A 27,734-nucleotide genomic window follows, 5' to 3' on the forward strand; every position below is an offset into this window, starting at 1 on the left:
CAGGTTCCTGTAAGCAGATTTCACAATGGATTGGCCTGGTGACACATTTGTCCAGCAAAGATAATCCTCTCCTGCTTCCTCACTCGAACAAGGGCTGGCCAGGATCTGATTCACTATACTCCTATCAAAATGATGCATAAGGAATTGAATATTCCACCCCACACCTGACAGAAAGGAACTATGATTTAACTTGAGAGCAACATCCTCATCTGTAAGGGAAACAAATGCAAGGGACATTAGATCAGTATTGGAACCAATCCAATTATCTTTCCATAAATTAACTTTCTTGCCATTTCCAATCTGCCAAGATATATTTCTAATCATGTCAGGCCAAATTTTAGCTAGGCTCTTCCACAAATGGGAGTCATAAGCTTTGCTAGTAACTTCCTTCACCAGATTTTTGTTTCTGCCATATTTAGTAACTAATACACAAGCCCATAGTTGCTCAGGGGACTGGACTAAGGACCAGGCACACTTCTGGAGAAAGGCTTCATTTTGCTTTCTTAGGTTGATAATACCCAGACCTCCTTGGTTTTTTGGTAGCTTGAGTTGATCCCAGTTAACCGAATGACTCTTCCTTTGATTGTCTGTGTCACCCCATATGAATTTCCTTTGGAGTTTTTCAATATCCTCACAAATACCTTAAGGGAGAAGACTATTCTGCATGCTGAACATAGGAATGGCTGAGATGACAGATTTAGCTAGGGTAACTCTCCCTGCCATTGACAAACAGTTCTTTTTCCAGCCTTGAAGCCTGTCATTAACTCTATCCATGATATCCCCATAGTGCTGTTTGCTGATTCTCTCATGTTTCATCCTATAACCCAGATATCTGCCAATATTCTTGGTATGAGCAAAGCCACTTAATTCCATAATAGCACTAGAAAGCTCAGAGGCAACATTCCTTGAGAAGAAAATGTTGGATTTGGGGTAGCTAACCTTTTGTCCAGACATATCTCCAAAAGTAGCAAGGCAATTCATGATGATCTTTATCTGGTCAATACTTGCTTCACCAAAGAGCAGTAGGTCATCCGCGAAAAGCAGGTGAGAGATTGGAGGACCACATTTACCAGCTGACATAGGCTTCCACTGTTTGGTATTCATGTGATCTGCAATTAGGTGGGACAACTTCTCCATGCAAAGGACAAAGATGTAGGGGGAAATAGGGTCCCCCTGTCTAAGGCCTCTACTAGGGGAAATTCTACCCGATTGAGTACCATTCCAGAGAATTTCTAGTTCAGAAGAAGAAATACAATGCATGATGAGCTGCACCAAGAGATCTGGAAGGTTGATATCAATTAAGACTTTTTGAATAAAACTCTAGGACATTCGATCATAGGCTTTTTCAAGATCAATCTTTATAGTGAAGAAGCCCCTTTTTCCTTTCATTCTATTCATAGAGTGGACCATTTCCTGAGCAATGATGATATTGTCCTGAATTTGCCTGTTGGGGACAAAGTTGGCTTGTTGAGGAGAGATAAGCTTGTTTAGAATGGGTTTCAGCTTCCCTACTATAAGTTTGCTGATACCTTTGTAAAGCACTAAGCAAAGAGCAATGGGCCAGAATTGAGAGATTCTGTCAGGTTTAGCCAGTTTGGGAATTAGAACCAGGAATGTTCTATTGAGATCCCTCACCTCAGAAGGATTCTTCCAAATCTGATTAACACCCTCCACCACTTGCTTCTTAATTAGATCCCAATTTTTCTGAAAGAAAAAAGCAGGAAATCCATTTGGTCCAGGGGATTTTAAACCACTCATGGAAAAGAAGGCTTCCTTTATCATTAGCTCCAAAATAGGATCATTAAGCTTCTTCAGATCAGAGTTATCCAAAACAGGCCAGTTAGCTCTTGTAGTAGTCCAAGGTCTATTTTGGTTCTCTTCTGTAAACAGGTTACTGAAAAACTTGTTGATGAGCTTCTTCAAGTTTTCTTCCTCTCTCACCAGATGCCCTTCATCATTTTTTAATTCTAGGATTTTGTTCCTAGCTCTCCTGATAATTGTAGTGGTGTGATAGAATCTAGTATTACGATCTCTATCAGCAACCCACTTGCATCTAGCCTTCTGGAACCAAAGAGCTTCTTCTTGATCCAACACTCGGTTTAGCTCTTCTTGAAGAGCCTTGTCTAACTCAGATTGAACATGGTCCAACATGCTATTGGTATTCAATTGAGTTTCTTGAAGCTTTTTAAGAAGATAGTCTTTCCTGACCTGAATACACCCAAAATCCTTTTTGTTCCAAGATTTCAGAGGCTTAACCAAATCATTCAGGCTATGATTAATTTTGAGCTGAGGATTCCACACAAATTTCAGAAAGTGGGAGAAAGTAGCATGTTCTTGCCAGGCACTAGAAATCTGAAAGGTCTTTCCTTCCAGGAAGAACTATTTGGGATGAGAGACAAGAGAAGTGGGTTGTGATCCGAATTGAGTCTAGGTAAGGATCTCACACTGGCATCTTCAAATATTACTCTCCAGTCTGCATTCACACAAATTCTGTCTAATCTTTTAAAAACCCTATCCAAATGAGTCCACTTAGGACCTCTCTAGGTAAAATTTGAACCCCTACAGCCAATGTCCATGATATTACAAGTATTAAGGAAGGATGAGAAGTTTTGACATCTAGCAACATTTACAGGAGCACCTCCTTTCTTCTCACAGACAGAAGCTATCTCATTGAAGTCACCCATCATAGCCCAAGGGCCCACTATATTCTCACTGATTCTTATAAGATTGGGCCACAACTCCTCCCTAACCTCCTCTCTAGGATTAGCATAGACTACAGTCAGGAAAAAAGGCCTCCCTGAATTAACCGAGCAGGACATATGGATAAATTGACTGTTTTTCTCTATGATAGAGATATTGAAGCACTCATCTTTCCACAGGATCCAGATTCCTCCAAAAAAGCCAACTGCATCTTCCATAACAAACTGGTTAAAATCGAGTTGTTTTATTTTTTTCTGGGCAATAGTCCCACTGATTCTAGGTTCTAAGATTGCAACCATGCCAATCTTATGTTTCTTAATGAAATTACTAAGGGTTGGTTTGAATGTTTTCTTCGCAGCACCCCTACAATTCCAAATCATGCAATTCATTGGATAACTAGAACAGGTCCAGTGTTACAAAGCCCCTGGTCGCTTTTAGCTATAGGCACTGCTTCAGTGCTTATATTCTTTTTCTCTATATCCATACCCACTGCACCTTCAGAATCAGGAGGTTCATCTGTTGTGGGCTGTTCCTCACTAATCATCTTTGTGATTTCCATATCCGAAGGATTTCCTTCTTCTATACACATATCACATTGAGTGATTGCCATCTCCTTACCACTTAGCTTGGTTGCAGCTATCTTGGAGCAAAGCTCCTTCTCTGCCTCTGAGGAATTGGGCATTATCCCAGGACTGTGATCTGAGGCCGTGGGGTTTAGACTCTTGGGGGCCATTTTAGAAGGTGTACTGGATGAAGGGAGCTCTAGGGATGTAGAGCTTTTTCCCCCTGAAATAGATTCAGAGGCAAAAGAAAAAGTATTTGGATTCTCTGGAGCTTTAGGTTTGTAAAAGGGTTTGCCTGTGGTCTTTTTGTGTGCTATTGGAGTCTTCCTACCCGAAGGATGGGGATGGTTTTGAGGTATATGGTCACCTTTATTTTCTTTACTGACATTGATCTTGGCTCCACCAGAGGCTTTCAAGCTAGGACTCTTCAGCACACTAGGGCTAGCATTACTCCCTGGATCTTTTTTTTGCTGGCTTGATTGTTTTTTGTTGGATATGTCCACTCCAAAAATTCTTTCTTCTTTACCTTTGACTTTTTTCACTTGAGGATTTTTTGCAAACTTCTTCCTTTGGACCACCATCCAGGGTCCCACACCTGGACTCACGGTAGGAGACTCTTTTACAATGACAGGCTACTGAGTCTTATTGCTTTCGGTAGGTTTCACAAAATCTGGGCATTTTTCAGAATTATGCCCATACTTCCCACATCGGAGACAAATTAGATATAGACCTTCATACTCCACCTTGAAGGTTTCCTCTTCTATAATATATTCCCCCCTCAAAGGACTAGAAAGATCTAGTTCTACACAAATCCTGGCATACTTTCCTCTATCCCCCAATGATGTAGTTTTATCAATTTTCAGCACTTTGCCAATAGAACTTCCAATTAACTTCAGGACAGATATAACACAGAACTCAAGAGGAATACCTAGTAGCCGTATCTAGGCTTAGGGCCGGCAAAATGGGCTGAGCCCGCCGGGCTGGCCCGCCCCACCTGCCAAATGGGGCGGGCTGGGTTGAGTCTTTCAACCCACCCGCCCCGCCAAACCCGCCAGCCCATATGGGTCAGCCCGCCAAGTCATTTTTTTTTTTTTAGGTTACCCAATTGTTATGTAGCTCCGTATCTTAGATTTCTCTGCTTGCAAGTGGCTTTTTTGAATTGTTGTGGACTGCTCATACAACACTTTGTTACTTGTTTTGTTATTCTATTTTATCCTGATATGATTTTTTTTTTTTTTAATATTTTTGGATTGAAAGATGCATATTTATATGCAGATTATTAAATACTGATCTTCTTGGTTTCATAAGCACATTAGGATTTTATACAGATTTTTGTATGCTTTTATGCAGATTTTTTTATGTGATTTTATGCAGAATTTAATTTTTTGTATTTTATTTTTATATTTTTTTTATTTTAGGCGGGCTGGCCCGTAGCCCGCCAGCCCACTCATAAAACGGGCCGGGTTACTCAATTCAACCCATTTTATCAAAACGGGCCGGGACGGGCCAGCCCATTTTGGGCGGGCTAGTGGCGGGCCGGGGCGGGTTGGCCCATATTGCCAGCCCTATCTAGGCTGCTACACGATGGATGTTTGCTCTATGAGGATTGAAAAAAGGCTCACATTTCCTTATGGCCAGGTAGTGCTTCATGAGAGTCCACGGTCCTCCTGTTAGAGCCAAATTAAGGTCCTCCAAGCTCGTGAATTTGACAGAGTAAAATTCGTTCCCCAGGTTAGCTACTGTGATTGAACCTGATTTCGCCCATAAGCTGCCAAGTTTATTCTTCATATACATAACACCAGCTTTCTTCCCCAAGAGTTTCACTATGATAGCATTTCTCCAAGGATTCCTTAGCCTCTGTTTTTCCTCCTTTGCGCATCTGAATCGGACAGATCCATCTTCACCATAGATGGTTTGAAATCCCAGTTCGATGATGACTCCTAGCTTGGGGTCCAAAGGCTCACTTGAGTCTTCCTCATCCTCTTCCTGCCAGGAATCGTCCTCCGCCATTGCATTTCCTTCTGATCGCAAAGCTTCCGCAAAGGATTTGGGTTTCCCAGACGGAATCCGATCCTTGATGTTCCCTAAACTCGCTCCACGATTAGAAGAATCCGGGGAGAATTCCTCCCCGTTCTTCGATCTCTTGACACTCTTCCGCATACAGCCATGTGAATCTTCAGCAAAAACTTGTGGTCCTCCTTCATTCTCAGTCAAAAAGCTCATTGTTGCCCTACCAGAGAGTAAAGTTATCGCGCGCGTGAATAGCACGCAAACCTAACCCATTTTTTTTCTTTACAAAGTGCAACAAAGAGCATTAATCTTTTAATATCAAACAAAAGGGAAAGATAAATAATATAATTTTGTCCACATTATGATTTTCTACAAACATCCAAAACTTGCACCTACTAAAAGTAGTCATATTCTAGCTGTGTATTTAATTTGGAGGGTCCTATATATTTTCCATCATTATGAATTCAATATGGTATATAATATACTATTGCTTTAAACTTTGAAATTAATATTTTTCATGTTATATAAGATGAAATTATTACTTACTCATGTATAAAAGTATATGGAATTATATGAAAAGAAAAGAAAAGTATAAATCTTACACACACACATGTATATATATATATATATATATATATATATATATATATAAAAGATAATTTAATTTCCTATAATATAAAAAATATAGGAGATACTAAGTAGTAATATCTTATTATATTCGTTATGCAGAAAGGCAGAAACAGTTCCTCCTCCTTTTTTTTGTGTTAAATTAATTTAGATAGAAAGAAAGATAGAACATCAAAGGGTGGCGTTATTGTTGATTTGAAGTGCACGTGCTTAATTATGTGTTCACTGCCGCCGCCGGTGGCCAGTTTGGTCATGACCCACTTGTGCCATCCGACAAAGCAACCGGCCCTAAGATTCTATGCCATTATTAAATTCAATGTTAAATTTGAATATTCGTTCTTAATTCTTAAGTGGGCCGAAGTAAGTGGAATTTGAAGTGGAGTATCAACCAGTGTCAAATGTGTTTTGTGGTTCTTAGAATCTTCCTCTGAGAAGTAGATGTAATTATATAAATGCATGCTCTAGTCTAGTTATATCTTATCCACATCAGATGCAGCCCTCACCATACAATATGTATGGTACAGGCTTAAATATCTTAGTGAATTACATGCTTTATGTAGTTTTCAATGACACATAAGAAACAAGAAGACACCTAAAAATAATAGGAGTCAGTATTAAATAAATCGATATAATCATTTTATAATCATTTTATATGGTTTATTTAATTTTAGTATCTATACAGCTTAGTTTAATTTTAGTTTTGCCACGTAAAATTTTAACGTATGTTTCTTTTTTGTTGAAATATAGAAACTAATTTTTTTTTTCATGAATAAACTAAATTTTCTTTAAAGAGAAAAATAATTTTTTTATAATGATATTAAATTTTATATTATTATATCATTTAATGAAATTAATTGATTATCTCAAATTATTGTTAGTTAGCGCTTAAACTAATCCAAATTTTACAAATAAAATATCCCTACAGATGTCGGAGTAGTGGAGCAAGTATGACGCAATGAAATGTCGTCATTAACAGTGACAAATTCTTATATATTCGAAAAATATTTTATAATTTATTAAAATTACAATACGCAAAATTAAAATATTGTATATACAATTAATTTTAAAAATATTATTATTTTTTCTCTTCTCGCAATATAAATATCATCTTTAAATATCTAAATCTTTTTCACTATGGGATCACGTTAAATGGCAACGTAAAAGACTTTTACATAATATTTTTTACGCGTTTTTTTTATCCTTATATTCTCTCAGAAAAAATAAGTACTTAAAAATACGTTCTATTTTATGACCTTAAGGAATAGTATAAAAGTTGTAAAATAATAAAAAATAATACATTTCTTACATGAGATAAAATTATTTTATTTTAAAAAAATAATTTTCTCTCTTTTTTTAATAGATTCTACTTATTTTTTCTGTATGTATGAAATAAATATTATGTGATGTAATACGAAAAATGTATTCCTCTACTTATGACGCTGGCCCACCGCTGCTAGCTGCGCTATCCCTTTCTTTTTTTCAGGTGTGGCCCACTAACCAAGCCCGTAACAAATGGACAACAAAGTCAACCACTTTGATTATATAAACCAAGAATGCAGGAAAATAAAGACAATTCGGATATTTAATTTAAGTTGTACATCTTTAATTTTATTTAAGTAAGATTTCTGAATAAAATTATCTTATGTGAAGCATACTTATGATTTTAAAAAAAATAAAAAGAAGACTGCGGTGCTAATTACTAAAATATGCTATGTACTGTATAAACCATGTGATTTAAGACCCTATTAACTTTTTGAGTGTGTCTATCACCCTGGGTTTGGAACAGTTGGTCACACATCATTACTAATTGGTACCTCACTAGTATTATTGACATGGGTACGTAACTTCGGTTTGGTCGTGTTCCCTAAAAATTGTTTTGCGAACAGATTCACGTGATGCACAAATAGATTAGATAGATGATAGATCAATACGTGTCCCCTCACATTCAAAATGAATTCTTTTCCGGCCTTTAGCGAGTGCATTACTTAAAGTAATACCGTATGCGAATTATGTGAATTGTGTTAGACTGGAGAGTATTTTCGGTATATTTGGTATATATACGACTTCCATTAAAAAAATTGGCATTTAAATTAAACTTTTTTTTTCTCTTTTCCATATATACATCACAAAAAATATCATATCTTGATTGGCCCGTCATACTAAGTCAGTGGTGCGACGAGTGTACCTAAAATATTTCAGTGAGAATGAGTTTATTTTTGTTATATCGATGATGTTAAGCAGCGATCATGAGAGTCCAATATACTATTCATGCATCAACATGTTTAAGTAATAAGTTTAAAATAAATGGGTTTTATTGGGAGAGGGTCCCTCAAGCAGCGTGGAAGTGAGTTCAAGTCGTCAAGTAGAGTTCAGAGTTCAGTACATGGAGATTAGCTCTGCCCAGAAACAAGGAAAATACAGAAGATGGAGAGATGGAGAAGGGAGGACACACAATAGTTTTAACATGGAAGACTTCTCCTAATATAGACCTAATCATGAAAATCTTCCATTATGAATTGCAGGATTACAAATATTCAAACTTCCCTATTCACACTAGAGGTACACTTAAAATTCACTATGAATGATGATTACAAAGTTCTTTCCTAAAGAGGTTCACACTCTCAAACTTTTATTTAGAGGATTACTCACACTAATTCTCTTGCAACTTCTAAGCTTAGATCACCCTTACATTTCATTATATAGGAAAGGTTGAAACCCTTCACCTCTTTTTAAAATCTTCATCATTGATAAGATAAGTAGCATTTATTGAGTTGGTTGTTTAGACATTAATCCATGCATCAATAAATGTGGTGCATGAGCCATCAAGCATTAATTGAGGAACACACCCCAACAAATCTCCTCATTCCAATTTTATCGCGTCGTGTTCAGTAGCCTGGTACCTTGACAGTAATTTTCAAATGTCATTGCTGGCATTCTGGCACCAGCATCATCATCATGTCGGACCAATTAAGGTTGTGTGAACTTTGACAACTGTGAGTTATTTATCTTCCCCCACATCCCGAATCCAGTAACACCTCAGGTCAATGTGTTTAGTTCAGGAGTGATAGGACGAGTTCTTTGCTATATGAATAGTGCTTTAATTATCACATTTCAGCTCGTACTTGTTTTGTTCATGCCGACTTCAAGGAGAAATTTCTTCATCCACATCATCTCTTTGCAAGCTTCAATTGCAAATATGTATTCAGTCTCAGTTATCGAAAGTGTCACACATTTATGTAGTTTTGATTGATAGGTGACAACTCCTCCTGCAAATGTCATTAAGAAGTAACTCGTCGTCGACTTTCTCGAGTTGGCATTTCCCCTAAAATCAGCATTAGTAAAGCCTTCTAGCATGACTTTACCATCTCCAAAGTGGAGGCATAGTTTCATTGTTCCTCTAAGGTACTTGAAGATCCATTTGATGACTTCCCAATGCTCCTTTCCAAGATTTGCAAATATCAGCTCACCATTCTAACAATATATACCAAGTTGGCTCTCGTACACACCATTGCATACATCAAGCTTCTGATGGCTGTCTGGTAAGGGATCTTCAACATCTCATTTTTTTCATCATCAGACCTGGGACATTGTCTCTAGTTCAGCTTTATATGTCCGGCTAAATGGGTGCTCATAGTCTTCGCTTGATCCATGCTAAATCCTTTTAAAATTTTCTCTATATAATTTTCTTGCGAAAGCCACAATAAATTTTTTTGACGGTATCTTACAATCTTTATTCCCTGAATTTGCTTTGCAAGGTCAAGGTTCTTCATTGCGAAGGATGAGCCCAATGCTTTCTTTAAGGCAACTAGCTTTGTCTTATCTCACCCTACAATAAGCATATCGTCAACATATAAAAGCAAAATAAGAAAATCTCCAACCTTGTACCTTCTAACAAATACATAGTGTTCAACCTCTATCTTCATGAATTTGTGTTGCATCATGAAGGATTCAAATTTCTTATATCATTGCCGAGGTGCTTATTTTAAGCCGTAACTTCTTTTTTTAAAGTGGCAGCCCAAGTCTTCTTTACCAAGAGCTCAGAACCCTTCAGGTTGCTATATGTAGATCAATTCTTCCAAGTCACCATGAAGGAATGTGGTCTTAACATCCATCTGTTCAACTTCAAGGTCCATTAACACTGTTATGGCTAATACAATTCAAACTGAAGTCTTCTTCGCTACAGGAGAAAAAATTTCTTCAAAATCTACTCTTTTCTTCTTATTGCAACCTTTCACCATTATTCTGGTTTTGTATCTCAGCCTTTGGTTGTTCTCCTAATGCTTAATTTTGAACACCCAGTTATTCTTCAGAGCTCATCTTCCCCTAGGCAGTTCGATTAGTTCATAGGTTTGATTTTTCACGTAAGGACTTCATCTCATCATGCATTGTCTTTTCCTACTCTATTTTCTCATAGCTCGTATGGCTTCATCATAACTCTGAGGTTCACCATCTTCAGCGACAACTATGCATTCATCTGATGGGTATGTAGTAGAAGGTCATCTCACTCTAGAAAAATGTCTGGTTTGATTTTAGGTTAAGAGCCTGACTTATCATTCTCATCTTAGACCCCTAGACAACTTGCTTCAACTTGCATTTCTTTATCCCCTTCAACAAGTGGCTCTTCTTGTTGTTGGTCAGTTTCATCAACTTCTTGATTGTTGTCCCCCTAAATCAGCTTGGACAGGAGAGACAGGTTCTGCACTTTGGACAACAAACTAGACTTTGGGCTTTCATGAAAGACTACATCCTGTATTTTCACCACCTTCCGGTTGACAGGATCCCAAAGTCTAAATCCAAATTCAGATCTTGGTGAACCAATATATATATTCACTCTTTTGTCTTTTCATCAAGCTTCGCCCTTTCATCCTTTGGAATATGCACGAAAACTCAACATTCAAAAAATTTCAAATGATCATGGGACATTTTCTGACATGTCCATACTTTTTTCAGGAATTTCTCCTTCTAAGGGTCTTGATGGTGATAGGTTTATCAAGTCAAAAATAATTCAGATAGCTTCTCGCCAGAATGATTTTGGTGACCCAACATGTAAAAACATGCTTCGGACCCTTTCTTCAAAGATTCGGTTCATTCTTTCAGCAACTTCATTCAGTTGAAGAGCCTTGGGGGCGTCTTCTCGGTCGCTGTACAGTAGGCATCAAAAGGGTCGCATTATTCACCACCGTTGTCAGATCGGACAACTTTTAGCTTGTCAGTCTCCCTTTCAACCACAACAAGAAATTATTTGAAGGTTCAGAGTACCTATCTTTAGAATGCAACAAATACACCAACACTTTGCAGGAATGGTCATCAATAAAGGAAACAAAGTATTAAGCCTACAGAGCTATCTTTCAGACATGGAACAAATGCTGGTGTGGATGAGGTCAAGTTGGGTTGATATGGTCTTACGAAGGAAACCCGATGGTATTTTCCAATATGGCAGTGTGTGCAGCTATCCAACACTTGAGCTTTCAACCTAGGGAACAAGCTTTTCTTGTTTAAAATTTGAAGATTTTTTTCACTCAGGCGGCAGTCACTTGTGCTATAGCTCCATGCTAGGTCCATTCCGGATAACATTGGCTTCTCCGTCATTTATTTTTCCTTGCATTACATACAAGGATCCTTTTTTCTTACCTAGGGAGACCACCAGGTGATCCTTGGCCAGCTTCCATCTTTCACCACCAAAATAGTTTACCAATCCGGCATCGACAAGCTTTCCTACCGTGATTAGGTTGAGGCACATGTCTGGTATATATCTTAATTTTTTTAACATAAGTCTGCGGCCGATATCCATGGTCAGGGTCATATCTCTAACCCCAATAATTTTGCTTGTGACTTGGTTTCCCATCTTCACAACTCTGAAGTCATTTCTTCTATAGGAAGAGAAAGAGCACTTGGGTGGAGTCACATAGAAGGAGGAACTTGAATCAATGATCCAAGCGCAATCATCATAAAAAACATTTAAAAAAATTATCCTCATCTAGGAGGAAAACCTAGACATTTGAGTTGGCAGCCACTACAGTGGTGCTTTTGTATTCTTTCTTCTTGGGCTCAATCTGGTTAGGTTTCACATTGCCACTCTTCTAGTCTTTCTTTAGAGTTTGGCAATCAAGTTTTATGTGTCCCGATTTCCCACAATAGAAGCATATCAATTCATACTTTGGTCTAGACCGGCCACTAGACTTGTTACAAACCTGACTTTTACTCTTGCCCCATAAGTCGGACCTTCCTCTATTCACAACAACATTGGCCTCAAATGTGTTAGATACTCTTCTTTCTTTTCTCCTGCACTCTTTATTCAGGAGGCTATTAGTCACGGAGTGCATTGTATGACATCCCTCAGGAATCGAGTTGCTCAAAGTTACTACTAGAGTATCCCAGCTTTCTAGCTGCGAACTGAGAAGTGAAAAACCCTGGAGCTCATCATCTAAATAACTGATTCATAACGCCTTTACACATGTTAAGATGCTGAATCATACTAATGGCATCCTTGTATTCGAGCTTCACAAGTCGGTGAACCAAGTGCGCTTTGTTCCTACGAGTTTTCTTTTGAATCATAGATTTCAGCTTCATCAATTGTTCGTTTGCATTTTTGAACTGACAGCATGGTCAAAGAAGCTTTTAACAATATACTTCCTAATCATGGCCGCTGACTTTCTGTTTAAGATCTCCCATTCTTTTTTATTCTTACCTTATGGCATCTCAACATTAAAGATAGGCTAATATATATTCTTATAGAAGAAATGATCTTCCATTATCAGTCTCTAACAAGTGAAATTATTAGCAGTCAGTTTGAACATATCTCCATCATGCGATATTCTGCTAGTCTCCATGTCATTACTTTATAACCCTTTGAACTCGGGCTTTGATACCTCTATTGAGACTGGTCCCTCAATCAGCGTGGAAGCGAGTTCAAGTCATAAGTTGAGCTCAGAGTTCGGTACTTAGAGGTCAGCCTATAGTCAACAGGTTGGTCCTATGCAAAAATAAAGAAAATGCAGAAGATGGAGAGAATGAGACACATAACAGTTTTAACGTGAAAAACCTCCCCTAATGCAGAGAAGTAAAAATCACGGGATCTAGTCCAGAAAATCTTCCACTGTGAATGGTAAGATTACAAAGATTCAAGCTTCCCTAGTCACACTACAGGTACACTTAAGCCTAGTTTAGTGTATATAATCTTTCCATTATTCTTTCCCCCACCTTAAGTTTGTTTTGCATGAGTTTGTAAAGTCCTGGTTCATCCATGCAGAAATTTTGGCATACTTTTCCGTCTGTAAATCTTATTTTCTTCTTTTGTTTCTATACCCTTCATTAGTCATTTTCCTTTTGATTTGTGTAAAAACTAGAAACTGATGGGTTAGAGTTAGGGTTTATCTAGAAACTAAAAGGTTTTTTCAAGTGCTTTTCCATAATCTGGATAGAAGAGCCTCATAAACCCCTTATAATGTGTTGACTAATGATCTCGCAATCTTTAATCAATTCGTGCAGTATAGCAGATATACCACAAAAACAATAGAAGTTGCTTGAAATTGTTGTTTTCATCATATTTATGAAACTACCTAGGTTTTATTTATTTAGATTTTTTAATTTCTTTTTACGTCTTTTAGGTATAAAATTTATTGATATTGTCTTTATTTATTGGTGTTTTAAATCTTTTAGCATTATAAAAATGCTTTAATTGTTAGTCTAAAAAAATAGAAAATCAATAAGATTTGAATGCTTTTATGCACATGTAAAGTTTTGTAAATAATTCGCAAAGTACTTTTCATCAATGCCATTTTGGAATTAAGCATAAATCTAACCTAATTTGATAGAGTTGTAGCCCAAGTTGGGAAACGACATTGGTTCCTTTCTTCAGCTGAAGGAATAGAGAGGAAATTCCTTCTTTGTTGGTCACATTTTCATTATGACTTTGCTCCGTCAAGCTATCTTTACAAAGAAACTAAGCTTTTTGATGCTGAAAGTGTCGCGGCTGTATCATTACTTGCCTATGTAAATTAGCATAGTTATGTTAGTGCAACTTTGTTTGTTTTTTAAAGTCCCAAGCCGAATTGGATTAGGAATTAAGTATGCTTTATTTATTTCTTAGCAATTTCAGCTAGGCATTTTTCATTTATCTGCCAAATTCTTTTGCCTATGTTGGCTAACTTCATTTACTTTGACATTATAGCTCCAAATATGAGCGACCAACCCAGTTTTATCTCTACTTTGTGCCGAGGTAAATCTACCTCGACTCCTGATTCATGGGGGAGGAAATGTAAGATCTTTGATGCCAAAACTGTAAAAGGCACTATAAATGGGACTAAGTCCAAGGGAACCTGGGCTGATAAATCCAAGGGTGTCTCAGTTTCTACTACTAGCAGTTCATCCACGACTGTAGTTGTCAATATGTATAAAGAGCCTTCTCCACATCCTCTTCATGTCGGCCTTATGACTGGTGCTCTTTGGGAAATCAGAGTTTTTGACGACATTAGTAGCGTTATCCATCCAACTTCTCATTTTTATGAGCCGAAATCACCTTTTGATGCCGAGATTAAAAAACTTGAAGATATTGAATTATATTCTATGAAAGCATCTTCCTTCGTGAAGACCTATGCTTCCATAAAAATTAAGTACATTAAAGTATATTCTGAAGTGACTGCTCTTAGGGTCGAGAAAGACAAGGCTGCCAATGATAGAAAAACTTTGATTGAGTCTTATGAGAAATTGGAAGAGGAGTTGAAGATGGTTAAGGCCAATCTAAAGTCTGTTAGAATGAGCTTGTCGTTTAGTACAAATTCTCTCAAGTCGGCCAAAGCGCTGGTGGAGGAGAAGGAAGCCACACTAAAAAATTCATAATTTGATTGTAACTATTATTGCGGCGAGCTTCGAAAGCAGTATTGAGTTCCTTTAATAATGCTCTTGCTCAAATCAGATTTCTCAACCCGGATATCCAGATCAAAACAGAGGGAATGCACCAACTTGCTTATATTTCTGATGGAAAACTTGTTCCAACTCCTCCTGAAAATTCTCCAACCGAGATGGAAGATGAAGGTGAAGAGGAACAAGAGAGAACAAGGAGCAATCCATCGTGGTTGCATGGTTGAAAATATGATTCTCAACACATTCCCATGGAATGAAGGGCTGGTATGTGGGCTTTAATATTGTACTTTTCTTTTATTCTTTTACTTTGGGGCCCTTTAGCCCCTTTTGATATTGTACTGAATATTGCCGAGTTTGTTCTCGAACTTTTATTTTTTCTTCTTTATCACTTAAACTTTTCATGCATGCTTTCTTCATGATATGATATTTTTCATTTGAAGCCAGCCTCAATGATAACTAGCATTTGCATGCTTTATTTGTCATTTAATATTCTTCTAATATGGCCACCCTCCCAAGCCAAGGCCTTATTAATAGGTAGTTTCGCATAACAAAAACCTTGATTGTTTTTTATTTGGTTTGTTTGCTTTAATCTTAAGATCACAAATTTTTTTCCGTTTATTAATTCAGATTTATTCCCGAGGTTTATTTTTGACCTGGCCAAGATGATAATATTTACATATGCGAATTCCGTTATTTTTATCAACCTGGTTTTGAATACCGTGGCATCATTTATTTGAACTCGGCATATATGCAGAGTTATATTCTAGAAGGTAACTTTGTTCCCAACTTCACATATCAATTTCATGCTTGGTTTAGCCGGACTGAAAGTGACATCGTCTTTTGCTTAAACCCAACTTATTATGTCAGCTTAACCACGACCTTAACCTAAACATTCTGGTTGCGATCAGCTCCGCCCCGGTTCTGCTCCACATTTCTTGTTCTTTTAGCATTTTGATCACGGCCACCACTCATAATTCGACTCTGATGACCTATATCTCGACCGTCGTTGCCTTTAACGTAGAGTTGGTTATTAACTTCATTTCCACCATGGTGAACTTCTCTATCCTTTCTCTTCTTCTATGTTCTTCACCTCAAACTTGGCCTTCAGTATGCTTCGGGTTCCTCCATTGCAGCAACCACTATTCCATCTCTTGCATTCTTTGAGTGTTTTCCTGTCTTTGGAGATTATTATAATTTTTCATTTCTTCCATCCGCTGAAAAATTGAGTTGATTGTGCAATGCGGGTATCTGCATCCACAGTTGGGGGTTGGTGAGCTGTTGGCTGACCCAGATGATTGGGTGCTGGTGTCGGGGTGTAAGCCATATCCGAAATGTCATCACTGATGTGTACTGCATTATAATAAGGTGCAACATCATGATCAGGCTACTTGAGAGGTTGATCCACCTCCATCAAAACAAGATTCAATGAGGACAAGTGGCTACTATTAGTATATAGGTGTCCTAGAGACAATTTGATAGTCAGATGGACCAATGTACTTCTTTATTTGTTATGAATAAATTTTATGAATAAAAACATTCTTTATCTTGTTTCATATTGCATGTCTCAAATATTGAATATGAGTAACTGGATAAAACCCTCGAAATGAAACGAGTGTCATATTGAGGATTCGTGATAGGGATCACGATCATGAGGGCTCAATGACACCATATGTCCGTTGCCAGAAATATGTTCATAGTTTAGAGATACCGATAATGGACATTGGTGATCTCGGGTAAGACTAGCACGACTCAGCTACTTGCATGGAGATGCAAGGTAGAGTCCTCGTGAACTACAGACATGGAGATGTCTTAGCTGACTCATGGGTGGACCAATTGGCGAATAACTCACACTGAACTGACCCATAAAGAGACACTACAAGGAAATCTCACAGATAATATCAATAGGTAATGTCTCTTATTATTTGGGTGTGTTTTTCCTTAGACCCGACGTTGTCATATAGACCTGTTCTTTAGAAGGCTTGCTTTGATTGTATACCTTGTCTTCCTGAAACATGGAGACTCATAGGTATACTCTTGGGCATGCCCTAAGGACTCAGGGCTAGTGTGATAAGCTAAAGGAATTCGTCAATCTCTGTGAGAGATTAGGTTATCCGTAGAATGGTGAAACCGGGATGACGTTTACGGGACTCGGGAATCTATGCATAGTAAAAGAGTCATGAGATGGCCCGCTCTTTAGAGTCCGTAAATGAAGATTCCCAGTTTCAGAAAAAGCTAACCCTAGACCGCAGGGGTTGATACGTTTTCCTTGACCTAAGTCAATGGGATGGATAACCGAGACGAAAGGACAATTCACACAGTAACCAAATAGGTATAACAGGTTAATCATTCGATGAACTCAACTAGCTCTGGGACAAAAAAGCATTTCTAGTGCTTTGTGTTGTCATTAGATGGATTGGGCCTAATGGGCCCAAGCCCATTTATGTCAGTGGCTATGATGGGCCTGATGAGTTGCACACAAACATCTTAAGTTGTCTTGAATTCTAGCATATGTGGTTTGGGCCCAATAAGGCATAATGAGCCTAAGTTGCAAAAGCTCACATATTGGGCCAAGAGAAGGTAAGTGGCATCATGAGTCAAGTTGGACCTGATCCATGATAGCCTAATTAATTTAAATGTTAAATTAATAAAATTAATTTAAATTCTAATTTTGAATTTGAAATTTGAATTTAAATAAAAATAATTTGAATTCTAATTTCGAATTGAAAATTTGAATTTAAATAAAATTAATTTATATTCTAATTTTCAATTTTGAATTTAAATATAGTCATTAAATTAGATTTAATGAAGATGGAGAAAATAAAGGAAACCAATCAATTGAATTGATTGACCAAAATTAAGGAAACCTTAAATTAATTGGCTGAAATTGGGGAAACCAATCAATTGGATTGGTTGACCAAAATTAAGAAAACCGATTAATTAAATTAATTGGCAGAAATTGGGAAAATCAATCAATTGGATTGATTGACCAAAATTAAGAAAACCAATTAATTAAATTAATTAGCTAAAATTTGGAAATCCAATCAATTGGATTGATTGGATAAAATTAAGGAAATTACTCAATAAGATTGGAATTTGATGAGGGCACTTATTTGACCAAGTCTGCGGTTAATGAGGAGCCATATATATATATATATATATATATATATATATATATATATATATATATATATAGCCTCTCTTCTTCCTTATTTTTAAGTAACTCTTCTTTTCTAATTTTCTCCACTGAAACCTTAGCCAACACACACATCAGTGTGATAGCTATCTCTCTCTTGGAATCTCTGTTCTTCTCTTAAGTCTAGCAACCTCCATTGAAGGATATTGGGCATTCGAAGAAGCATTATTCTCTTACAAGACAACAAGGTGGTGTCGATTTTCATTGGAGGACTTGTGTTCTTCAAGTCTGATGAATTGATCAATAATGCATCTGATCAAGAATAGTTATCCGAATGAAGGTATCAACTTTAAACCCCTAACATATCTATTGCATGATTCATGGGTTGAACATGATTGAGGGTAGGCAAAAGTTGCTTCTTTCGCACAATTTTTTTAATTTTTTCCTCTTTTATGTTCGTAGTCTACAAAAGGATACTTTCAGCTACTACTTATAGTATTCGCCATATCTAGTTGTGGGAACATGAAGGACAGTGCCAATATTTTGTCGTAGGGACAGTGATATGTTACACTCATTGGTATCTAATCTATAGATATATGAGAGAACATCTAAATCCAAGATTATGGTGAATACTAGGACAAAATAATAGAGAGAGAATAAATATCTATACATGTAGATTTTATCTCTTATTTATAGAATTTACCTGTGGATAGTGAAATTTTAGACCTTTAGTGTCTCCTCTGAAAATCCATGTCCAAATTCATTGTTATGGATTAGTATCTTGGATTGATACTTTTCTTATGTTATATGATTTTCCTCTTTCTATTGCCATTATGAACTTTATATAGTGTCAGGATCTTATATGTATCCATAACACCTTATAATATTGAATAAACGTATTCATTAGAAACCAAGTTAGATTATTGTTGGATGGTTTGCTGATGGTGGAAAAATATAAGTTCTGATAGGGGACATTCCTTTATTCTTGCAGAACACAGATTCGTCCCTTAGTTCCAACCCAAGTGCGCAAGTGCACGCATCAAGTAATAAAGGGAGTATTAATGCCCAAATTATCGTTCCCACGACGATAGAGTGCTAATTATTGTTTTATCACTGTTTATAAAGAGTGAAAATGAGAAGAAAAGTTAGTAATTAAACTGTCTGGTCAAACGTTCCCTACTGTCTTGACAACGTTCCTCAGGAACAGTAGGTTCAATTTGATGGCAAACAGTTGCTCGCTGCGTTATGTATGTGATCCTTCCTGTTTAGAAGAAGGTGAGATAATAATCATGGCAGTTTTTATAAGTAATAAATAAAATAAAAACTACTAAAACAGAAATAACTATAATCAAGAGACAACATGGTGGTGGTTAAAATAGTTTAACAGAAGGAACATATTTACTACTTCACTCTTAAAGGGGTTGTTTTCTCTGCTCAAGACTTAGCACCTTTTGGCTTTGCCCCAGTTTCTTTGCCTGCTAACTCTGATTCCTCAGCTCATGGTCTAGATGGCTCACAAGTTTCCATATTCCTATGGCTCCCTTAACTCCAACAGGTACTTAGTTCAGAACCTTAAAATGGACGAGTTGGCCCCTTATTCCTAAGGTGACCAGTAGCGTTTTTTCCATGACATCTACCTTCCCCCAATGGCTAAGCTGTCTGAAATCCCTTCCTCATGGAAGTTCTTTTCTCAGTATGTACCCAATTTCCATTGGCGCACAATGAATATAGTTTACTTAGCCAAAGAAATACAAAAAGCTTTGGTCAAGAGTTTTGAAAACAGTTCTTTAAGAGTTTCACAGTTTACCCGTTCCACAGATAGTTCAGCTCATGGCTGATAGTTTAAACATAATTATTCTCAACTGAGATCACATAGACCCGAGATTCAGTTAAGAGATAATGATTGGAACGAAGAGAAAAACACTTATATTAATTTAAAAGACAATTTACAAAAAGAAACAGAAAATGGAGAGAGATGGTTATTTGCTCATGAGGAGTCTTGATGGTTGTTTACAGAGAAGAGAAGAGGCGTTGTCACTTAACTACAGTTACAACTTAAAATTAAACTAAGTTACTAACTACTACTAAGTGATCTCTTCCTTTCGGACTGCAAACCCTCCAGGATTTGATGATGTTTTTGTGTGAGGGTGGTCCTATTTATAGCTGGAAGAGGAGTGGCAAGACTGTAATTCTTTTGGAGCTAGTTGCTCGAATAAAGGGATGGAACTGTGGCAGCAGAGTGTGAAGCTTGCGTGAATTGCTGAATGGAACAGGATTTGATGATGATTAGCCGTTGTTTGCAGACCTTCCCATGTTTTGCTTCTGTTTTCAGCCAATGAGAACTCTTGATTCTCTGCTCTTCACGTTTTCAGCTGCTCAGTTGGTGCACTGCCTTGCTTTATAGAAGTCTTTAATTCTACATTACCTACAAAGTGTACAGAAGCATTAAATGAATGGAGCAGGTGCATTAAATGTGTCTCAGTCCGTTTCCCTTTTAATATATTTTAAAGGAATACGTTACCATCCGTTCCCCCACTGTGTTTTTGTCACAAATGTGTAAAACAAGTGATTTTCATGGTGAAGTTGCTCTTCTGATGAGGGAACGTATGATATTTTGCCATCAAAATGGGCTTAGATGGGAACGAATTTATGTCCCATCAAACACCCCAAAACTAAACTGTTGGTTGTCCTCAAACAACTCAGAAATATTGTATTGGTCTGCCCAATTTAAAAGAATAGCATAACAAAAAGGAACTTGAGCCAGTGAGCAACCATGAACTTTTCAGAAAATGAACTACTCTCCATAGTAAATAGTAAGAGGATTCTGTCCCCAGATAAGAGAAGGTTGCTGATCTTTTGTCTCACTGTCACTCATGGTTTGGTGTTTACTCTGTCCATTCCTGGATGTGATTCTTCAGAACTTGCCTTTCTGCTGCGTTCCTATGAAGTACAGCTGTCTTCCGTTCCAGGGATTCTTTGATGGGTAAGTGTATGGAAATGTGGAAGAAGTGGTGGTCTGATTTGTGGGATCAAGGAACGCTTAACTTTTATGCCTTTGAACTTAGACTTTTTCTGTTTTGAGGGAACATCTTTTCTTGAACCTTTTTCCCCCTTTGTAGGAAGGTTTTCTGGTTTTTCTTGAATTCTTTTTAATGACTGTTCCCTTTTTTTCTTTATTTTTCTTCTGTCCCTTTTTTGTTCATTGTTAAGTACGTTCCTTGTTCTTTCTGATTGACCAGAAGGTGTATGATGGAGGTGAGGTGAGTGTGTGATTCTGTTTTGATCCTTGACAGTAGAATTCATTTGTCTTCAGCAGTACTTACAACATTAAGGCAAGCTGAGAAGTTTCATTGTGGTTACGCCTCAGGAACGCTCTCAGAAGTATGTGTTTGGTATTTTTCCGTTCCTTACTAGTTTGAGTTCACACAGATCAGCTTCTTTCAAAAATCTGAGGATTAAATTCCCTGCACTGTTTCTATTTTCAAGTACTCAGAGAAAGAACAAGCATGATTAGTCAGTGGCTTTGTGTTTCATGTATGTTAGTTAATCCAAAAGAATTGGGCAGTCTTAATACTATAACTGAAATGCATGCATATACCAAACAGTTTGAAAAAAAGTCTTTTCTATTTCAAAAAGATTAATTACAAGGGAACAGAAAGAAACTAAATTAAAAACAGAATTGAAAACAACTAAGCTAAGATATATATATATATATATATATATATATATATATATATATATATATATATATATATATATATATTGGGATTGTGTGGTCAGGGACCACCCCAAAACTACGTTCCTGGAACGGAACGTACTTTATTTGGACTTTTTGGAGATGAACATCAGACGTTCCCTCCTTTTTGGGAGCTATGTGGATGGATAACCACCCTAAAACTTTTCTCTTTGTTAGAGAGAAAAATGTATCTACTGGGTTGCCTCCCAGTCAGCGCTTAGTTTAATGTCTTTAGCTAGACATGGTACTTACCTCTCAAGGGGTTTCAGAAATGGTTGAGGGGACTCAGTGTCCCCTGATAGTGATCCTGGTGTTCTGGTTTGAAGGTTATCAGCAATCTGCCCCAGATGGGACTCAATGTTCCTGACCACTGCATCATTCCTGGTGACATATTCCTTGACATAATTTTCCAGGGAGTTGATGCGTTGGTCATCTCTGTGGAACAAAATGTAGTTGTTTCTCCTTTGTTCAAACGTTCCACTGCTGCTACCTTGCTGATACTGCTGCTAATTGTTGTTGAATGGTCTCTGGTTAATGGGTGGCCTCCATTGGGTGTTGTGGTTCTGGTCCTTAATGATAGTTCCTCCAGGGCTTGAATATGTATTTCGTCCTGCTTGTTGATTGTCTCTGGTGAAGTTTCTATTGCCAAAATTTTCTGCATAACACACCAATGCAGTGGATGGGCAGTCTGTTGAGTCATGAAGGTCACCACAGGCTGAGAATGGTTCTGTTTTAGTTGTTGTGAGTTGTAAGACTTCCATACTTGGTGCTGCTTGGTCAGCTCTCAAGTTCTTCACTTCATTCATGAGTGGTGCCAGCTGGGCTTCCATGGCTGTTTGTTTATCCAGTTCTAGCATGTATGGCTTCTTTACTAGGCTCACTCTGTCTATTGGCCATTGGAGACATCTTTCAGCAGTCCCTTCTATGATTTTGTACCTTGTTTCAAGTGTTCCTATAAAGAAATATCCTCCTGCAGAAAAATCTAGGTGAGATTGAGAAGTATGGTCAAGTCCTTTATAGAAAGATTGTAACACTTCCCAACTCTCTACCCAATGGTTTGGACATTTTCTTATGATGTCCTTGTATCTCTCTCATGCTTCATAGAGATTTTCTCCATGAAACATTCTGAAGTTAGAGATTTCAGCTCTAACATCAGCTTGTCGAGACATTGGGAGAAACCTCTCTATGAACTTGTTAGAGAGTTCTTCCCATGTGTGGATTGATCCAGGGGTGAGAGTTTTCATCCATGTTTTAGCTTTTAAGCCCAAGGAGTGAGGGAACAACCTCATTCTCATTCTCTCCTCTGTTACACCCTCAGCTTTAAAATTATCACAAATATCTTGGAATGTTGTGAGGTGTGTGTAAGGATCTTCTGCAGGGAGTCCATTGAAGACTTGCTTCCCTAATCATGTGGAACATGATAGGTTTTAGTTCAAAATTTGGTGCTACAGGGAGAAGGATTACTCCCCTATCTGGTCTGTTCCTGAAAGGAGCAGCCAAAGTTCTGTTCAGGGGGAACCTCTTCATTGTTATTATTGTGATCAGCCATGTTTTCAGGAAATTCTTCCCTGAGGTTCCTCCTTCTCCTATGGAGTGTACGTTCTGGCTCAGGATCAAAGAGAAACTCAAGTGCTTCAATGGAGTGGTCAGAGTCTGTTTCAAACTCTTCACTCATAAACTAATAGCACATGGTATATATATGCACAACAGATTAAGTGATAAAGAGCAAAAAAATATAAATGTAAAGTCAGTTATACAGTATATGTGTTAGAAAACAATGATAAGAACAACAGTTAGTGTTTCTATCCCCGGCAACGGTGCCAAAAACTTGTTGGGTGGTTTGCTGATGGTGGAAAAATATAAGTTCTTATAGGGGTCGTTCCTCTGTTCTTGCAGAACACAGATTCGTTCCTTAGTTCCAACCCAAGTGCGCAAGTGCACGCATCAAGTAATAAAGGGAGTATTAATGCCCAAATTATCGTTCCTACGAGGATAAAGTGCTAATTATTGTTTTATCACTGTTTATAAAGAGTGAAAATGAGAAGAAAAGTTAGTAAATGAACTGTCTGGTCAAACGTTCCCTACTGTCTTGATAACGTTCCTCAGGAACAGTAGGTTCAATCTGATGGCAAACAGTTGCTCGTTGCGTTATGTATGTGATCATTCCTGTTTAGAAGAATGTGAGATAATAATCATTGGAGTTTTTATAAGTACTAAAAAAAATAAAAACTACTAAAACAGAAATAACTATAATCAAGAGACAACAGGGTGGTGGTTAAAACAGTTTAACAGAAGGAACATATTTACTGCTTCACTCTTAAATGGGTTGTTTTCTCTGCTCAAGACTTAGCACCTTTTGGCTTTGTCCAAGTTTCTTTGCCTGCCAACTCTGATTCCTCAGCTCATGGACTAGATGGCTCACAAGTTTCCATATTCCTATGGCTCCCTCGACTCCAACAGGTACTTAGTTCAGAACCTTAAAATGAACGAGTTGGCCCCTTATTCCTAAGGTAGTAGCGTTTTTGCCATGACATCTACCTCCCCCCAATGGCTAAGCTGTCTGAAATCCCTTCCTCATGGAAGTTCCTTTCTCAGTATGTACCCAATTTCCATTGCGCACAATGAATATAGCTTACTTAGCCAAAGAAATACAAAAATCTTCGGTCAAGAGTTTTGAAAATAGTTCTTTAAGAGTTTCACAATTTACCCGTTCCACAGATAGTTCAGCTCATGGCTGATAGTTTAAACATAATTATTCTCAACTGAGATCACGTAGACCCGAGATTCAATCAAGAGATAATGATTGGAACGAAAAGAAAAATACTTATATTAATTTAAAAGACAGTTTACAAAAAGAAACAGAAAATGGAGAAAGATGGGTATTTGCTCGTGAGGAGTCTTGATGGTTGTTTACAGAGAAGAGAAGAGGGGTTGTCACTTAACTACAGTTACAACTTAAAATTAAACTAAGTTACTAACTACTACTAAGTGATCTCATCCTTTCAGACTGCAAACCCTCCAGGATTCGATGATGTTTTTGTGTGAGGGTGGTCCTATTTATAGATGGAAGAGGAGTGGCAAGACTGTAATTCCTTTGGAGCTAGTTGCTTGAATGAGGGGACGGGACTGTGGCAGCAGAGTGTGAAGCTTGCGTGAATTGCTGAATGGAACAAGATTTGGTGATGATTAGCCGTTGTTTGCAGACCTTCCCATGTTTTGCTTCTGTTTTCAGCCAATGAGAACTCTTGATTCTCTGCTCTTCACGTTTCCAGCTGCTCAGTTGGTGCACCGCCTTGCTTTATAGAAGTCTTTAACTCTACGTTACCTACAAAGTGCACAGAAGAATTAAATGAATGGAGCAGGTGCATTAAATGCGTCTCAGTCCGTTCCCCTTTTAATATATTTTAAAGGAATACGTTACCATCCGTTCCCCCACTGTGTTTTTGTCACAAATGTGTAAACAAGTGATTTTCATGCTGAAGTTGCTCATCTGATGAGGGAACGTATGGTATTTTGCCATCAAAATGGGCTTAGATGAGAACGAATTTACGTTCCATCAAACACCCCAAAACTAAACTGTTGGTTGTCTTCAAACAACTCAGAAATATTGTATTGGTCTGCACAATTTAAAAGAATAGCATAACAAAAAGGAACTTGAGCCAGTGAGAAACCATGAACTTTTCAGAAAATGAACTACTCTCCATAGTAAATAGTAAGAGGATTCTGTCCCCAGATAAGAGAAGGTTGCTGATCTTTTGTCTCACTGTCACTCATGGTTTGGTGTTTACTCTGTCCATTCCTGGATGTGATTCTTCAGAACTTGCCATTCTGCTGCGTTCCTATGAAGTACAGCTGTCTTCCGTTCCAAGGATTCTTTGATGGGTAAGTGTATGGAAATGTGGAAGAAATGGTGGTCTGATTTGTGGGATCAAGGAATGTTTAACTTTTGTGCCTTTGAACTTGGACTTTTTCTGTTTTGAGGGAACACCTTTTCTTGAACCTTTTTCCCCCTTTGTAGGAAGGTTTTCTGGTTTTTCTTGAATTCTTTTGAATGGTTGTTCCCTTTTTTCTTTGTTTTTCTTCTGTCCCTTTTTTGTTCATTGTTGAGTATGTTCTTTGTTCTTTTTGAGTTCACACAGATCAGCTTCTTTCAAAAATCTGAGGATTAAATTCCCTGCACTGTTTCTATTTTCAAGTACTCAGAGAAAGAACAAGCATGATTAGTCAGTGACTTCGTGTTTCCTGTATGTTAGTTAATCCAAAAGAATTGGGAAGTCTTAATACTATAACTGAAATGCATGCATATACCAAACAGTTTGAAAAAAAGTCTTTTCTATTTCAAAAAGATTAATTACAAGGGAACAGAAAGAAACTAAATTAAAAACAGAATTGAAAACAACTAAGCTAAGATATTATATATATATATATATATATATATATATATATATATATATATAAATTTTATTGGGATTATGTGGTCAGAGACCACCCCAAAACTACGTTCCTGGAACGGAACGTACTTTATTTGGACTTTTTGGAGATGAACATCAGATGTTCTCTCCTTTTTCGGAGCTATGTGGTTATGGATAACCACCCTAAAACTTTGCTCTTTGTCAGAGAGCAAAATGTATCTACTGGGTTGCCTCCCAGTCAACGCTTAGTTTAATGTCTTTAGCTAGACATGGTACTTGCCTCTCAAGGGGTTTCAGAAATGGTTGAGGGGACCTCAGTGTCCCCTGGTAGTGATCCTGGTGTTCTGGTTTGAAGGTTGGCAGCAATCTGCCCAAGATGGGACTCAATGTTCCTGACCACTGCATCATTCCTGGTGACATATTCCTTGACATAATTTTCCAGGTTGTTGATGCGTTGGTCATCTCTGTGGAACGAAATGTAGTTGTTTCTCCTTTGTTCAAACGTTCCACTGCTGCTACCTTGTTGATACTGTGCTAATTGTTGTTGAATGGTCTCTGGTTAATGGGTGGCCTCCATTGGGTGTTGTGGTTCTGGTCCTTAATGATAGTTCCTCCAGGGCTTGAATGTGTATTTCGTCCTGCTTGTTGATTGTCTCTGGTGAAGTTTCTATTGCCAAAATTTTCTTCATAACACACCAATGCAGTGGATGGGCAGTCTGTTGAGTCATGAAGGTCACCACAGGCTGAGCATGGTTCTGTTTCAGTTGTTGTGAGTTGTAAGTCTTCCATCCTTGGTGCTTCTTGGTCAGCTCTCAAGTTCTTCACTTCATTCATGAGTGATGCCAGCTGGGCTTCCATGGCTGTTTGTTTATCCAGTTCTAGCATGACTGGCTTCTTTACTAGGCTCACTCTGTCTATTGGCCATTGGAGACATCTTTCAGCAGTCCCTTCTATGATTTTGTACCTTGTTTCAAGTGTTCCTGTAAAGAAATATCCTCATGCAGAAAAATCTAGGTGAGATTGAGAAGTATGGTCAAGTCCTTTATAGAAAGATTGTAACACTTCCCAACTCTCTACCCAATGGTTTGGACATTTTCTTATGATGTCCTTGTATCTCTCTCATGCTTCGTAGAGATTTTCTCCATGAAACATTCTGAAGTTAGAGATTTCAGCTCTAACATCAGCTTGTCGAGACATTGGGAGAAACCTCTTTATGAACTTGTTAGAGAGTTCTTCCCATGTGTGGATTGATCCAGGGGTGAGAGTTTTCATCCATGTTTTAGCTTTTAAGCCCAAGGAGTGAGGGAACAACCTCATTCTCATTCTCTCCTCTGTTACACCCTCAGCTTTAAAATTATCACAAATATCTTGGAATGTTGTGAGGTGTGTGTAAGGATCTTCTGCAGGGAGTCCATTGAAGACCCTTGCTTCCCTAATCATGTGGAACATGATAGGTTTTAGTTCAAAATTTGGTGCTACAGGGAGAAGGATTACTCCCCTATCTGGTCTGTTCCTGAAAGGAGCAGCCAAAGTTCTGTTCAGGGGGAACCTCTTCATTGTTATTATTGTGATCAGCCATGTTTTCAGGAAATTCTTCCCTGAGGTTCCTCCTTCTCCTATGGAGTGTACGTTCTGGCTCAGGATCAAAGAGAAACTCAAGTGCTTCAATGGAGTGGTCAGAGTCTGTTTCA

The 27,734-nt window shown here is 37.8% G+C and overlaps 2 non-coding genes across 2 annotated transcripts; both read left to right on the forward strand.

Moving 5' to 3' along the window:
* The first annotated feature begins 22,678 nt into the window (after window positions 1-22,678).
* On the forward strand, window positions 22,679-22,785 carry LOC133301536 (small nucleolar RNA R71). Its single transcript, XR_009750212.1, has one exon. It is a non-coding gene; the product is annotated as a small nucleolar RNA R71 (small nucleolar RNA).
* Window positions 22,786-27,118: 4,333 nt separating this feature from the next.
* On the forward strand, window positions 27,119-27,225 carry LOC133301537 (small nucleolar RNA R71). The gene has a single exon (XR_009750213.1). It is a non-coding gene; the product is annotated as a small nucleolar RNA R71 (small nucleolar RNA).
* The last annotated feature ends 509 nt before the right edge of the window (window positions 27,226-27,734 follow it).

The sequence above is a fragment of the Gastrolobium bilobum genome, unplaced genomic scaffold (genome assembly GCF_033153095.1).
Source record: "Gastrolobium bilobum isolate Gb01-03AN ecotype WA unplaced genomic scaffold, APGP_CSIRO_Gbil_v1 utg16620, whole genome shotgun sequence".
NCBI classification, from domain to species: Eukaryota; Viridiplantae; Streptophyta; class Magnoliopsida; order Fabales; family Fabaceae; genus Gastrolobium; species Gastrolobium bilobum.